Source organism: Ornithorhynchus anatinus, chromosome 2 (genome assembly GCF_004115215.2).
Source record: "Ornithorhynchus anatinus isolate Pmale09 chromosome 2, mOrnAna1.pri.v4, whole genome shotgun sequence".
In the NCBI taxonomy this organism is placed as follows: Eukaryota; Metazoa; Chordata; class Mammalia; order Monotremata; family Ornithorhynchidae; genus Ornithorhynchus; species Ornithorhynchus anatinus.
This window is the reverse complement of record NC_041729.1, coordinates 137213403-137229484: the sequence shown is the minus strand read 5'-3', so window position 1 is coordinate 137229484 and position 16082 is coordinate 137213403.

Here is a 16082-nt window from a genome sequence, read left to right as displayed (position 1 = left end):
AGACAATCCCCGCCCTACAAGGGGCTCACAATCTAAAAGGGGGAGCCAGCCAGCAAAACAAAACAAGGAGTCAGGCAGGATGAGAGAGTCTCTGGCCTTACTGTAACTGTTCCCCTTCTCGTATGTACTTTTTATTTCAACTTAGGGTGGTTGGGATGAAATCTGACTACCGTTAGACTTTGCTTTTTAAACTTTGCTGCCGTGGATTGGTTTTGAATTTTGATAGGATCATTTTAAACGGCTCCTGTAGTCTCACCAAAATATTTTAAATGTTGTGAAGAAGAAAGCACCTTACAGACAACAGCAGGCATCTCACGGTCAAGATTGAAGAAATGGGGGAACAAATGGAAAATGAGAAGACTGAGTGGTTACTCTGTTTACAAAGAGCACCAGAGAAAAAGAAGTGATGAGAGATTGGCCCCAGGTGGCTCTGTCAGAACCACAGGGGTCTATTAAGATCTGAATGTTAGAAACATGAAGAGGAAAGTGATAGGTTCTGAAATGGTCATTATGCAAGGCTGGAAACATTTCATTTAGAGCCTGGGGGCTAATTTGGGGTGGAGAATTGAGAGGACAGGACATTGGTAGTGGGTCTTTGAAGTAGTCAAGGGTAGAAGGGAGGATTGAGCAAAGGAGAAGGGGGAAAGGAGGAAAGGAAAGAGAAGGAGAAAGGGAGGAAGAGGAGAAAACAAAGAAAAGGAGGAAGAGGAAGCGAGAAGTGGGGAGAGAAAGAGAGCACTTGAGATCATGTACCTTCTATTGTGCACTCCTAAATTACTAGTATAGCGCACATAATCGTTCAATGAATAAATTAATGAAAATATTTTCCCTGCCACACACTCTTCAGTTCACTTGTAGCCAGCGGGGATACTTCTCTTCCCATCATTGTGCAATAGAGCAAGTTCTATTTTACTGCCATACTTTTCTCTTTCTCTTCTTTCTGTCTTTCTCTCTCTCTCTCTCTCTCTCACACACACACACACACACACACACACACACACAAACACATCAGACAAGGTGTCAGGTCATTTTTTCCCTAAGATTATCTGTTTACAATTTTGATCTTGTTTGACTACTCCAATAGCAGTACGAGAAACAGCATGGCCTAGTGGAAAGAGCTCCATCCAGGAAAACTGAGAGCCTGGATTCTAAACCTGCTTCTACCACTTGCCTGCTGTGTGATCTTGTGAAGGCCATTTAACTTCTCTGGGGATTCAACACTTGTTCTCCTTCCCCTTTAGCGTGTGAGTCCCACTGTGGGAAAGGAAATGTGCCCCACATGATTATCTTCAATCTACCCCAGTACATAATTCAGTACTTGGCACATAATAAGCACTTAAGAATTGCCACAGCCATTATTATTAGCTGCTCTATGGTGAGCTGAAATGGGGAAACTGTAAACAGGAAGTGCAGAAGAACCGTTTTATAACTCAACAAGGTAAAACCTCAAAGGATGTGGCTGAGGTCCAGAAAGCTGGGGTTGGATTTGCAGACAGGGCAGCTTAATGCCCCACAATTAGTAATGGGGAATTTCTCAAAGCAGAGCTTTACCAGAAGACCATGATCCTAAGAGGCAGAAATGAAAATAACATCAAGCACGATGTTTGCACACACGAGATGAGGAAGGGGATCTCCATCCTACATCAGTGTATTACACATTCATTCAATAGTATTTATTGAGCACTTACTATGTGCAGAGCACTGTACTAAGCGCTTGGGATGAACAAGTTGGCAACAGATAGAGACAGTCCCTGCCGTTTGACAGGCTTACAGTCTAATCGGGGGAGACGGACAGACAAGAACAATGGCAATAAATAGAGTCAAGGGGAAGAACATCTCGTAAAAACAATGGCAACTAAATAGAATCAAGGCGATGTACAATTCATTAACAAAATAAATAGGGTAATGGAAATACACACACACACACACACACACACACACATACAGTCTGAGAGAAAAATGTCCCCAACTTCATCTCATTTCTGATCTAAGGACAGCTTCCAATGATTTTCAGTCGGAAGAGTAATAACACCCAAAGTGAATCAAAAGCTGTTTCCTTGAAGCTTTCGGAATTCTGATCGGTAACAATCCAGGCTAGAAATAGCTCATCCAATCAATCAATCAATCAGCTAATCAAAGGCAAAATGATCTGGAGGAAGAAGGCATCCTCTATGATAAACAGGAGACTTGGTGATTAAGAAAATGGAGAGCTCAAACACCAAGGTTGTCAGGGGAAAACCGTCACACTGACCCTGGTAGAGTAAAGGAGTCTGCTTGCTGGGCTTCCCAGAGAGATGAAAATTCATTTCCTCCTCTACATTTTAAAGTGGAAAATCAGGCAGTGATTGGTGGGAGCCATCTATCTGCTCCTGATCCCTTTGTTTGGTAACAACTTCGGTAGCAACCATCGAGGCTGAACCTACCCATTGACATTTATCTGGAGTTTGAAGTTCTGAATTCCCCTTTACAGATGAGGTCTAGAAACCTCTGGACATATCCTGATATAACAAACACAATCCAGAGGGGAATATGAGGACCCTTGTCCTGATACACAGTAGGCAGTGTTGGGAAATGGTCAGAGCACACGAGGTTTCATGGAAAGAGCATGAGCTTGGGAGTCAGAGGACGTGGGTTCTAATCCTGGCTCTGCCACTTCTCTGTTGTATGATCTTGGGCAAGTCACTTAACTCCTCTGGGCCTCCGTTATCTCATCTATAAAATTACGATTGAGACTGTGAGCCCATGTGGAACGGTGACTGTATCCAACCTGATTTACTTGTATCCATCCCAGTGTTTAGTATAGTGCCTGGCACGTAGTAAATGCTTAATGGATATCATAATTATTGTTATTGTTATAATCATTAAAAATATATTGCTGCTTTCCTTAGGGAATATACCATGTATTGTGCTCTTTGTTTATGGGTGAAGCTCAAATGCTGTACTAACTGTATACAAAGAAGCTTTGTATTTCTTGAAGTTAAGCTGGTCTTGAGTAGTAATACTTGAGTAATACTTGGTCTTTAGTGTCTTGTTTTGTTTTGTTCTGTTTTGCTTTGCTGTCTGTCTCCCCTGTTTTGACTGTGAGCCCGTCAGTGGGCAGGGATTGTCTCTATCTGTTCCTGAATTTTACGTTCCAAGCACTTAGTACAATGTTGTGCACATAGTAAGTGCTCAATAAATACTACTGAATGAATAAATAATAATGATGGTATCTGATGAGTGCATAGTAGAAGTAGTAATGATGATATTTGCTAAGCGCTTACTATGTGCCAAACACTGTTCTAAGTGCTGGGGTAGGTTCAAGGTAATCAGGTTGTCCCAGGTGGGACTCGCAGTCTTAATCCCCATTTGACAGATGAGGTCACTGATGCAGAGAGAAGTCAAGTAACTTGCTCTAAGTCACACAACTGATCAGTGGCGGAGCCGGGATTAGAACCCACGACCTTTGACTCCCACGCCCGGGCTCTTTCCTCTAAGCCATGCTGCTTCTCTAGTGCTACTACTAGTAGTAGAAGACTACTAGAGGAAACTCTGCCCGTCAAAGCTTTACTAAGAAAGAAACTTGTCTCTGACATACCCACTTGAACACAACACAGAGGTTGTGAAGTTTTCTTTGACAGCACAGTATGCATTTAATAAATACCACAATTTCGTTAGAGTTAAATGTTTTTAAAGAATCCCAGGTCCCAGGGCAATACTTCAGCAAAGAAGTTTCAAGCCCAACAGGTTGGGTGTTTAAAGCTCCATGGAGAGAATAGACTCCCTAGTTTTCTTCCGAATCTTTCGTTTGGGTGAGGATGAAGCTAATTCTGCGAACATCACTCATAGCCAAACTCACAAGTGAAGTCGGATGCAACACTCCCCACCCTGACTCTGTCCCAGGTCCAGAAGGAGTCTCCTTCCTCCATAGCATTCAGGCAAATGTTGGCCTTAATTCCCCTTCTGTCCCATCCCCCAACTCTCCTCAGAGGTCATATATTCACAGCAGCTCCAGGGGACCGGTCCCTTCAGCCTGGAAGGCTGTGGAGCAACCCCAGAGATATGTAGAAACTCCACTGCCCTGCATGTGACCCTCTGACCCTTCCAGCCCACAGAGCCTGCCCCAACCTCTTCAGATCATCCACAAGCTCCGATCACAGCTCTGCCCCAGCAGTCCCAGTCTCCTCCCTGCCCTTCTCTCCCAATTCCCCCCAGCCCACCCTTCCCAGTCTAGCCTACCTGCCTTTTCACAAACACTGCCCTTGTCCTTCCTTTCAGGCACCAGACTCTGGAATAGGTGCCTATCACCCAAACTGACCATGGGCAGAGGGAAGAGAAAGGATTAATTCAGGCTATTTTTCAAGATTTTTTTCCCCAGACCATTTTGAGACCCTGGAGTAGCAGATGGATGACAAATGAGCAGCAACAGGGGTGGCTCGAAACTATGACATTTCAAGAATGAGCTGCTGCTGAGGACCTGACTGGGGTCCAAGGGGACTATAAGATAGACTAGGTTCCCACCGGGGTTGGGCATGGAGTTAAACTTAGGAGATAATGTGAACATACCCGATGCTCAGAGGCAATGGCACACAGATCTATCTGATTCCTTGGGAACCACACCACAGGGCTTCCCATTGGGGGAGGTTCCAGATATGAGGATGCCCACAGGGTCACTCTGCAAGGGGGAGATCAAATCCTCTCCTCCTCCTGACTTTCCCATCACTATAAACAACACCACTATCCTCCCTGTCTCACAAGCCCGTGACCTTGACATCATCCTTAACTCATCTCTCTCAGTCAACCCACATATTCAGTCTGTCACCAAACCCTCAACATCTCAAGACTCCAAAACTTCCACTCTATCCAAACTGCTACCACATTTACTGAAGCGCTTGTCATATCCCTTCTTGATTACTTCATTTGCCTCCTTGTTGACCTCCCTGCTTCCAGGCTCTCTCTTCTCTAATCCATACATCACTCTGCTACCCAGATCATTCTCCTCAAAAATATTTATGTTTCTCCACTCCTCAAAAACTTCCAGTGGTTGCCCATCTGTCTCTGCATCGAACAGAAACTCCTCACCCTTGCATTTAGAGAACTCAATCAGCTCTCCCCTTCCTTCCTAACCTTGCTTATCTCCCTCTAGAACTCAGCCTGAATATTTCACTCCTCTAACAACAACATACATATGGTTCCAAAGTCCAAAATCTCATCCTTTGGGGTTGACTCCCTGTTCATGTCCTCCTCCTGGAACTTGCTCCCCCTTCTTATCCAACATAGACACCACTATCCTCATCTTCAAGGTTCTCTTAAAAATCTGATCTCCTCCAGGAGATAAGTCTTTCCTGACTAATCCCTAATTTCTCTACCCTCCCTTCTGAGATTTCTACGCACTTGAGTCTGTACCCCTTAGACTAGATTACTAACCCCACCTCTAGCCCCACAGCATTTATGTACATATCATCTTTCTCTAACTGTAATTTAAACATATTCCTTACAACTAAATTTTAAGCTCCTTGAGGATAAGAATCATGTCTACCAACTCTGTTGTAAGCAGTGTGGCTTAGTGGAAAGAGCAAAGCTTTGGAGTCAGAGGTCATGGGTTCTAATCCTAGCTCCACCACCTGTCTCTGCCACCTGTCAGCTGTGTGACTTTGGGCAAGTCACAACTTCTCTGTTCCTCAGTTATCTCCTCTGTACAATGGGGATTAAGAGTGTGAGCCTCACGTGAGACAACCTGATTACCCTGTATCTACCCCAGCACTTAGAACAGTGCTCGGCACATAGTAAGCGCTTAACAAATACCGACATTATTATTACCATCCCATATGCCTAGTATAGTGCTCTGCATACAGTATGCACTCAGTCAATTTCATTGATGGATTGATTGACTGGAGGGCTTGTGTGAGAGTAGGGAGGAAGGCACAGCTGAAGTTAAACAGCAACTAATTCTAGCAGACGCACAAAGTGCAAAACCTGCCATGAGCTGTGAAGACTCTCAGATGCTGTTGGGGAAGGAAGAGGCTAATATTGACACACTGCTGTTGGGATGAGGTCCCCATTCATTAAATAGTATTTATTGAGCACTTATTATGTGCAGAGCACTGTACTAAGCTCTTGGAATGTACAATGTGGCACAGACCCATTGCTCGTGGAACCAGATTCCCAAGATAATGTAGTCCTATATGTGAAAAGCAGAGGATATCTTGAACGAATACCAAGAGAGATTTACTGGTGCTTTTTCAGGAAATTGACTAGGAACCCTAATACAGTGTAGGTGGGGTTGATCATTTGGGAGTTGATCTGTGGGCTGGCCATAGTGACTAGGCATGCATGGTGGCAAAGATGATAATGATGATTTCATGTGATGAGAAATGCATTTGAATGGTAATATCAAGTGTATGTAACACACAAGTACATATTAAGTACATATTAAGCCTGTGTAGTAGACAGAGTGAGTGGGGAAGAAAGAGTAATCTCTAAGAAAATCCAGTTCCACTCAGAGTTGGGTGGAGGTCTCCCACTACTGGCAGGGAAAGCAAACTTTCTCAGAATGCCCCACTGGCTTCTGGGAGGTGTAAGCAAACCATTTCCACTTCCTTTACCCTCTGAGTAACTTGTCTTGCTGGTACCAGCTCTCATAATATTCCGACTGGATTATTGCATCAGCCTCCTCTCTCATCTCCCATCCTCCTGTCTCTCCCTGCTCCAGTCTATACTTCATTCCGCTGCCCAGATTATCTTTCTACAGAAATGCTCTGGGCATGTCACTCCCCTCCTCAAAAACCTCCAGAGGTTGCCTATCAACCTTCACATGAAACAAAAACTCCTCACTCTTGGCTTCAAAGGTCTTCATCACCTGGCCCCTTCCTACCTCACCTCTCTTCTCTCCTTCTACAGCCGCCCCCCCACAACACTCCACTCTTCTGCCGCTAACCTCCTCATGGCCCCTTGTTCTCACCTGGCCCACGTCCTACCACTGACCTGGAATGCTCTCCCTCCTCACATCCGCTAAACTAACTCTCTTCCCCTCTTCAAAGTCTTACTGAGAGCTCACCTCCTCCAGGAGGTCTTCCCAAACTGAGCCCTGCTTTTCCCTCTGCCCCTCCTCCCTCCCCATTCCCCCCTACTCCCGCCCTCTGCTCTTCCCCTTTCCCCTCCCCACAGCACTTGTGCATATTTGTATATGTTATTTATTACTCTATTTTATTAATGATGTGTATATATCTATGATTCTATTTATCCTGATGATACTGATGCCTGACTACTTGTTTTGTTGTTTCATCTGTCTCCCCTGTTTAGACTGTGAACCCTTTGTTGGGCAGGGATTGTCTCTGTTGCTGAATTGGACATTACAAGTGCTTAGTAAGTGCTCAGTAAATGCAACTGAATGAATGAATGAATGAATCCCCTGAAATTTTCTTGGCATCTTTTATCGTACCTTTCTGGTGGAGTTTTAGAGCATATCATTTTGGCTGTGATTATTTTATCTAACCTCCCATCTTTGAGAGACTGGAAGAGAAACAGAAAAAGAGAGAGCATAAAGACCTGAAAGCAGAGAAAATTGCTGTGTGTGTAAACAAGAAAGTTAAGGAAGAAAAGAAGTGAGTTTTTTGGAAGAGGAGGAGGAAAAGGAAGCAGTAAAAGTAAAGGAGAAGATGGAGAAGGAAAAAGAAGAGGTGAGCTACAGGAGTTGCTTGAATGAAAGAAAGGAGAATGCTTGCAGAGATCTGGTTAGACTGAGGAAGATTGTCAGGAGGGAAATATTCCTCTGGGGTCTTGTCTAAGGACCTGGCTGATCCAAGGACACCTCTACAGCAGCAGTTGTATTTCAGTATCCTCAAGTTCAGGAGTATTTTGGATGGATTCCACAAGAGAGTCCCACTTTGCATTACGAGGAAGGAAGCTAAGAATGCAAAGGGGAATGTTAGCTGTAGAGAAGTTAGATGGTCCTCTAAGCTTCCCAGTGCAGCTGTTGGTCTGAGCCAGTAAAAGCACTGTACGTGATGTTGAGTGCTTTTGTTTAATATAGAATGTAACATACGCCAACACGTAGGAAATGAAGGCTAAATGCTCTCAAAATACAATTTCAGCTATGAAAGAAACCTCTTGCATTATTACAAGATGTAAAAACGAGGCCCAGCTCACTCACCTGAAAATTTGGCAAGAGCTTCTGCTGTTCAGAACCCACTTCCTGGGTAGGATGTTTACATGTTTACAGGAAGCAATCATTTGCACCCATAGCTAGCCACAATGGGACAGGAATGAACTCTCAAAGTAGTAGAAGTAATAGTAGAGTATTTATCAAGTCCTTACTATGCTGTACTGAGTGCTGTACTAAGCACTCACTAAGCACTGTACTAAGCACTGGGAAAGAATACACAGGGGGGATTTACACAGAGTCCCTTCCTCTCAAGGGTCTCACATTACAAAAATGTAAGAACGGAGAAGAGGCTGGTCACAGACACATAAGGAGTAATGAAGTAGGAAAACACTAAAACAACAAGAAAGACAAGAACAAATACACAAAATAAAAACAAAAATCAGTAGGGTGTTGTGGCTAGAGGAGAAGAATTTTAGGCTCTCTATGGCTCAGAGTCCAAGGGCGTACTCAGAGCTTTAGGAAATGCTACAGCAGACCGAGGGTTCGTGCAGGTGGCAGGCTGCCGATCCGTTCTCTTTTCTGTGTGGGCAGTGGAAGGCAAGACAGGATGGAGGAGTAGGGAGCCGCTGCAGGTTCTTGGGGAGGCAGTACGCATGGCCGACAGCAGGGAGATACCAACAGCCTGCAGCAGCAACTTTTACCCGATGCACAGCCCACATGGAGCATGTCGGGGCAGAGGTCTTCAGTGGTGTGGACTGGGGATGGCTGTTTGGGGATGCTTTGCTCTGCAGCAGTGCAGAGCGGTGACAGGAGGGGGAATGCCACCTTAGGGTGTGGGTTGTGCAGGAAATCTATGTGGAGGGACCGGGGCAGAGGAGCAGAGAACTGCAGGAAGGAGGGTGGGGCAAGAAGGTTACCAGGACCAAGTGGGGGGCAAGAACGGTGAGGGAGGGCAGTAAGGGCCCAGTGTGGTATCTGCTCTCAGCTCAACCCGATAACATACAGCTCATTCATTCATTCATTCATTCATTCATTCAATCATATTTATTGAGCACTTACTATGTGCAGAGCACTATACTAAGCACTTGGAATGTACAGTTCGGGAACAGATAGAGAAAATCCCTGCCCAACAATGGGCTCACGGTCTAAAAGGGGGAGACAGACAACAAAACAAAACAAGTAGTCAGGCGTCAATACCATCAAGATAAATAGAATCATAGATATATACATATCATTAACAAAATAGAGTAATAAATAATATATACAAATATGCACAAGTACTGTGGGGAGGGGAAGGGGGAAAAGCAGAGGGAGGGAGTTGGGGAATAAGGAGGCGAGGAGGAGCAGAGGGAAAGGGAAGGCTCAGTCTGGGAAGGCCTCCTGGAGGAGGTGAGTTCTCAGTAGGGTTTTGAAGGGGGGAAAGAAAGTTAGTTTGATGGCTGTGAGGAGGGAGGGCATTCCAGGTCAGCAGTAGGACATGGGCCGGGGTCGACGGCAGGAGAGGCGAGAACGAGCGACTGTGAGGAGGTTAGCGGTAGAGGAGTGGAGTGTACATGCTCAAGTCATTTCATCAGGAAGGGAAGATTGACTAGCTATCTCAACATCTTAATTGACTAGCTATCTCGACATTTCATCTATGAAACGCCTCAAAATAGAGTGTTCAGTTTTACTCTGATTTGAAAGATTACACGCTTCAATCGAAACAACTTCAGCTGAACAAAGAAATTAACTTGTTCTTGGTTTTTAACTGCCAATCTCAGTGCTCTTCCCCTCATCCTCAACCCTTCATTCAGTCGTATTTATTGAGCTCTTACTGAGTGCAGAGCACTATACTAAGAGTCTGTTAGCTCCTTATGGTATCTCTTATAATTATCATCCTCATTATCATCAATTGTATTTCATCAACAGTAGAATTTATTGAGTGCTTACTGGGTGCAAAGCACTGTACTTAGCACTAGGAAAAGGACAATGCAACAGAGTTGGTAGACACATTCCCTGCCCACAAGGAGCTTATAGTCTGGGTGTAAGGAGGAGTCTATTAAATGCATAATGTGTGCTAAGCACTGTGCTGAGTGCTGGGAAAGAGACCAATAGAACCAATCAGATACAGTGGCTGTGCCACATTAGGCTCTATAGGTGATTCCCCTTTAAATCTTAGGCCCACTCCTCCCAAAGACCCCTGCCCATCATTGGGCAGGGATTGTCTCTGTTGCCGAACTGTACATTCCAAGTGCTTAGTACAGTGTCCTGCACATAGTAAGTGCTCAATAAATACTACTGAATAAATGAATTAGGATAAACCAAGTCCTATCATCCCCTGTTCCTGGGCCAGAGTAGAAGAAAGCCACCCCCAAATATCTTTCAGATTTTCCTTTCAGTCTTCAAGTCCTAGCATGGGGCAGACCAGGCTCCCCAAACCCCTTTATCCTTTACCACTGCTCACGGAGAATCGTGGATCTCACCTCCTGAGTTCCTCCAGGGAGTATTCAACCTTGCCTATGGGCAAGAGGAGAATCCTCTCCAATCTGCAGCTGCCAGACTTGCTTCCACCAAGCTCGGGTCTAGCCTCATTGTCAGGACTGCTTGTGTGAGCATCAGGTGTGGGTGGTGATGTTAATGAAGCTTCTGGTCAGTCTGGAATACAGAGAAATGTCATCTTTCAAAAGTTTACCAATCTACTCCCTTGGCTGAGTTGGGACTGTGGTTTTCAGCTGTGTACCAACTCTGTTGTATTCTCCCAAGTGCTTACTACACTACTCTGCACATAATATGCACTCAAATAAATACCATTGATTGATTGATTGATTGATTGATCTAGAAAACATGAAACCTGTCCCCAAATTTGGATTTTGAAATCTGGAAGCACCAACATTTCCAATATTAAGATGTCATCAATCTCAGAGTCAGGAGACCCAGATTCTAGTCCCAACTCTTCTCCTGGACCGTTGTTTGACCTTGAGCAAGTCACTTAACCTCTACGGAACTCAATTTCCTCATCTATACATAGACTGTGAGCCCTATGTAGGGCATGGACTGTGTCCAAGCTGATTAACATGGGTCTCCCCAGAGTTTAGAACAGTGCTTAACACATAGTAAGTGCTTAACAAATGTCATAATTATTATAGCTAGAGATTAAATCCCTGCTCTCTCTTCCTCTTAGATTGAGAGCCCCATATAGGAGAAGGACAGCAAGGCATAATGGATAGAGCACGGGCCTGGGAGTCAGAGGGGCATGGGTTTTAATCCCATCTCTGCCATTTCCCTGCTGGGTGATCTTGGGCAAGCAACTTAACTTCTCCGGGCCTCAGTTACCTCATCTGTGAGATGGAGACTGTGAGCCCCATGTGAGATAGGGATTGGGTCCAACCCAATTTGCTTATATCCAACCAAGCACTTAGTAATGTGCCTGGCATATAGTAAGCACTTAACAAATGCAAAAATAATAATTATTATTATAGTGTAATAATAATATAATTTAAATGTATTTTATTTATACCAGCACTTAGCACATGCTAAACACAATAAATTATAGTATTAGTATTTTATTTCATTTTAATAATAATCATATCAATTGCACAAATAATCAACTATATGTGTACCCATGAAGCAGAAAATAAGAAAATCAACTGATCTTGAATCAAAGAAACAATCCAGACCAATAAGCCTGATTGTAATAAACTGAATCCCTCTCTGTGAGGTTACATCTTTTTTATTTTTAGTCTCCTCCCCTCATCCCATACCACTGCAGGAGTCCACTTACGAGGTGACTTTGGCTGTTAATCAACCCTAGTGAAAGAAGCAGTGTGGCTCAGTGGAAAGAGACTGGACTTGGGAGTCAGAGGTCATGGGTTCGAATCCCTTCTCTGCCACTTGGCAGCTGTGTGACTGTGGGCAAGTCACTTAACTTCTCTGTGCCTCAGTTACCTCATCTGCAAAATGGGGATGAAGACTGTGAGCCTCATGTGGGACAACCTGATTACCCTGTATCTACCCCAGCAATTAGTGGTCTGCACATAGTAGGTGCTTAACAAATACCAACATTATTATTATTGAAGAGAAAACACTCTGGCTTTCACAGGACCTTGGGCGGGTCTCAGTGCAACCCCACACCTCCAGGCAAGTGAGTGACTAATTCTAAAGCAGTTAATAATAATAATGTTGGTATTTGCAGCATTTTCAACCTTTTTCTCTTGACTGACACAAATGCAACGATAGCATAGGATTCTTCCCTGGGGGTTTGCTGCCATCCAGTGATTGCTCTGAGTGATGACCTGACTGTTTTGTACTCACAATCAGGCAATCAATGGTACGTATTGAGTGCCTACTGTCTGCAGAACACTATTCTAAGGGCTTGGGAGAGTACAAAACAACAGAGTTGATAGACACATTCCCTGACCACAACAAGCACAAAGGACTCGGCATAAGTCATTGAGGGCACCTGGATTTCCTTGGGTAGCTGGAAATGGCCTTGGTGGGCCTTAGAAGATTAAAGAGGGACTAAAGAAATCAATATATTATCATCATTATTGTTACTGTTATTATTATTATATTTGTAAAACATTTGCTCTGTGTCAAGCACTGTTCTAAACACTGGAGTAGATACAAGTTAATTAGGTCAGAAAGAGTTCCCATCATACATTCATTCAATGGTATTTATTGAGTGCTTACTATGTGCAGAGCACTGTACTAAGTGAGTGGAATGTACAAATCGGCAACAGATAGAGACTGTCCCTGCCCTTTGACGGGCTTACACTCTAATCGACGAGCTTACAGTCTAATTGACCCATATGGGGCTAACAGTCTAAGTAGGAGGGAGAACAATTATTGCACCCAATTTTACAGATGGGGAAAATGAGGCACAGAAAGTTATGCTCAATGCATTCTGGATGTTGGGGTAAAAGCTGCTGCTGCAGGCTCTTGGTGTCTTCCCCATGAACCAGCACCAGCTGTCCTTTCAAGTTAAACAGGAGACTTCAAGTCAAACAGGAGTACAGGTGGGAGACAGAACGGGTAATGAATCAATTTTAAAGATGAAGAAACTGAGGCACAGAAAAGTTAAGTTCCTTGCCCAAGGTCACAGGACAGGTACGTGGCAGATCTGGGATTAGAACTCAGGTCCTCTGACATCCAGGCTTGTGCTCTTTCCACTAGACCATACTACTCCTCATCTGATTTTCTGGGTCATTGCATCCGCCTGGGGCTTCACTTGGACGGGGAAGGCCTGAGTGAGCCCGGGAATGTTCTGGAGCTGTGTAAACAAGCATGTAGCTGCTCCTGCACAGTGGAACTGCCTATGAGCTGGGGCATGTTCTCAGCTAGAAAACTGATGGGACCCCTTCCAAGAAAGCCCAAGTTGGTGATGTGTTAGTTCTAGGGAAGAAAACATTGATTCTGCTCGTTGATTTTCCATGGCACCCCCCCTCTGTGTTGTCAGTCCATGGGTAGCCTTATACAACAGGAATAGTAATCATAATAATTTTAAAAAATTGTACTTATTATGCACTTATTATGTGCCAAGCACTGTGCTAAGCACTGGGGTAGATACAATACAATTAGATCAGATGCTGCCATCTTCCCACCATGATTTCCTGGGTCCAAGCTCCCGGGATGCCCTGGGCATCCTGTAGGGATTTAAACTTGTACAGTGCACACCCCCCCACCCCCCACCCCTCTCATCACCACACGTAGCTGAGCGAATCCTCTGGGAACCCCTGCCACCTTCCCACTGTGACATACAGGACCCTCAGCATCCTCCCCTATCAGCTCTCCATGCTGCCTACCCATGATCCCAGACTCTCCTCGGTATCACTGAGGGAGTCTCCATCCCATATTGTTTTGCACCACCCTGAGAGGAAAGAGAAAAGCAGGTGCAGAATGTTGCCACCTCTATAAATGCTCTGGAAGAACATGATGACTGCTTCTCTAATGAACAGAGTGTCTCAGGTTATAATTGCTGGACTCTGAGCTATGAGGGGGCTGAAATTCCCCTCCTCTAACCAAGTATTCTACTGATTATAATTGTCATTTTATGTGTTTGTCTTGAAGTTGTCTTAGTGTTTTGTTTCGACTCTCCTTATGTGCCTTGCCATTCACTTATTCATTCATCCTAACATCCGCCAAACTAGCTCAAGTCCTTCTGAAAGCTTACCTCCTCCAGGAGGCCTTCCCAGACTGAGCCCCTCTTTTCCTCTGCTCCTCCTCCCCTCCCCATTGCCCCAATTCCCTCCTTCTGCTCTACCCTCCTCCCTGCCCCCACAGCACTCGTGTATTTAAGTACATATTTATTATTCTATTTGTTTGATTAATGATGTGTATATATTTATAATTCTATTTATTTTTATCGATGCTATTGATGTCTGTTTACTTGTTTTGTTTTATTTTGTTGTCTGTCTCTCTGCTTCTAGACTGTGAGCCCATTGTGGGGTAGGATTGTCTTTATTTGTTGCTGAATTGTACATTCCAAGCTCTTAGTACAGTGCTCTGCACACAGTCAGAGCTCAATAAATACAATTGAATGAATGAATGCATTTCTCTGTGTCTCAGTCACTTCATCTGTAAAATGGGAATTAAAACTGTGAGCCCTACGTGGGACAGGGACTGTGTTCAACCTGATTAGCTTGTATCTACCTCCGTGCTTAGCACAGTGCCTGGCACATAGTGCACTACATAAATGCCATAAAAAATATGGATAGGGGACTGGGAAAATAATTGGGGAAAACTTGTTGGAAGAGGTAGGATTTTAGAAAGGCTCTGAATGAGGAAAGAGCTGCTGTCTATCTGATGTTGAAAAGAAAGAGAGTGTGAAGCCAGGGAAACAAGGTGAATGAAGGGGGCAGTGAGTGGAATTCTCCTGTTCATGTCCAGAGGACAATATCTCTGAAAAGGCAGGGCATCCTTGGAACAAACTGAGCACTTTCAGATAGAGAAGCAGTGTGGTTCAATGGAAAGAGCCCGGGCTTGGGAATCAGAGGTCGTGGGTTCTAATCCCGGCTCTGCTGCTTACCAGCTGTGTGACTTTGGGCAAGTCACTTAACTTCTCTGAGCCTCAGTTATCTCATCTGTAAAATGGAGATTAAAACTGTGAGTCCCATGTGGGACAACCCGATCACTTTATATCCCCCAGTGCTTAGAACCGTGCTTTACATGTAGTAAGTGCTTAACAAATATCACCATTTATTTATTCATTTTTATAGACCAGCGGTGGTGCTCTTAAGGGCAGGGCTTTGCCATTCAGGCTGGCTACCTTTAGGGACTTCTTGCACTCCCAGCATTTTCCCCACCAAATCCCCACCAGTAAACAGACACATTCCTTGCCCACAATGAGCTTGCAAACTAGAGGGGGAGATAGGCATTAATATAAATGAATAAATAAAACAAAATAAAAATTGTGGTATTTGTTAAGTGCTTACTATGTGCAAAGCACTGTTCTAAGCGCTGGGGGATACAAGGTGATCAGGTTGTCCCACATGGGGCTCACAGTTTTAATCCCCATTTTACAGATGAGGTAACTGAGGCACAGAGAAGTTAAGTGACTTGCCCAAAGTCACACGCTGGCAAGTGGCAGAGCTGGGATTCGAACCCATGAACTGTGACTCCCAAGCCCGGGATCTTTACATGTACATAAGTGTTGTAGGGCTGGAAGGAGGGAAGAATAAAGGAAGCAAGTCAAGGTCACGCAGAAGGGAGTGGGAAATGGGGGAAAGAGGGCTTAATTAGTGAAGGCCTCTTGGACAAGATGTGCCCTCAATAAAGCTTTGAAGGCGGGGAGAATAACTGTCTGTTGAATTTGAGGAGGGAGGGTATTCCAGGCCAGAGGCAGGATTTAGGCCAGAGGTGGGGGCTGAGGTAGATGAGATTGAGGTACAGTGAGAAGGTTAGTATTAGAGGAGCGAAGTGAGTAGGAGAACAGCGAGGTGAGGTAGGAGGGGACAAGGTGATAGAGTGCTTTAAAGCCTGTGGTGAGGAGTTTTTGTTTGATGAGGAGATGGACGGGAAACCA